The 906-nt window shown below is 32.5% G+C and overlaps 1 non-coding gene across 1 annotated transcript; it reads left to right on the top strand.

The window, feature by feature from the left end:
* Positions 1-801: 801 nt before the first annotated feature.
* On the top strand, positions 802-906 carry LOC137808879 (small nucleolar RNA R71). Its single transcript, XR_011080762.1, has one exon. It is a non-coding gene; the product is annotated as a small nucleolar RNA R71 (small nucleolar RNA).

Below are 906 nucleotides of genomic sequence, written 5' to 3'. Positions count from 1 at the left end.
GCTAACCAAAACGGGAAGAATTAGCTTCAATATTTCTAGATAAGTCTTAACTTATAAAACTTGTTAACTAGACCATCTCGATATATGATTATCATTTAAACTAAAATTAGCATTTACTTCATAGTGACATTGAAAAGATATGGAAGAACTAAACCACATACATTTCTCCCATCACAAGATCCATAAAATCATCATCTACAAGTTTTTAAAGCTAACATGGAATCACAATCAATCCATATATAATGTATCCTACATTCTTTACATATTCAATAGTCTAATAGTCAATTCCAATTGTGATGATTGTCTCAAGAAACCTCCTAAAATGTTATCACTAAAAAAAAATTACATTTAGCATGGATTTTTTATCAATGTTAATTAGTAAATAGCTTTTAATTTGCGTCCCACACACAATTTTTAAAATGTGAATGTTAATTCACTAGTGTCAATTTTTGAAGGTCGACTTTATATAATATCAACTTAACTAACACTATATCGATTCTATGTAACATTGATCGACACTATGTCGACTCTATATAAAGTCGACCAAGTCAAGTTTGCTGAGTCAAAATTTTATTTTGTGCTAAAATTGCATCTGAAGTACTAAGATCCAGCACCCCTTTCTTTTGCACTGTATATTTGTCATGTTGAGTTTGGTAATCTGTTGAAGCTAAGGCATCAATGATTCTTGTAGCTTGCTTTGCATCAACACTCATCATTGTACCTCCTGCTGCAGCATCCAAGATCATTTTAGTATCAGGCCTCAAACCATTATGGAATATGTTCAACTGAGCAATATCCTCAAAGCCATGATTAGGACACCTTCTTAACATCACTTTATAACGTTCCCAAGCTTCACAAAAGGTTCATCTGGCCCTTGCCTAAATGTGGAGATATCATACTTAGCCT

This window comes from Phaseolus vulgaris, chromosome 3 (assembly GCF_000499845.2).
Source record: "Phaseolus vulgaris cultivar G19833 chromosome 3, P. vulgaris v2.0, whole genome shotgun sequence".
Taxonomy (NCBI): Eukaryota; Viridiplantae; Streptophyta; class Magnoliopsida; order Fabales; family Fabaceae; genus Phaseolus; species Phaseolus vulgaris.
Note: the sequence above shows the minus strand (reverse complement) of the source record. Positions and strands in the feature narration are given on the sequence as shown.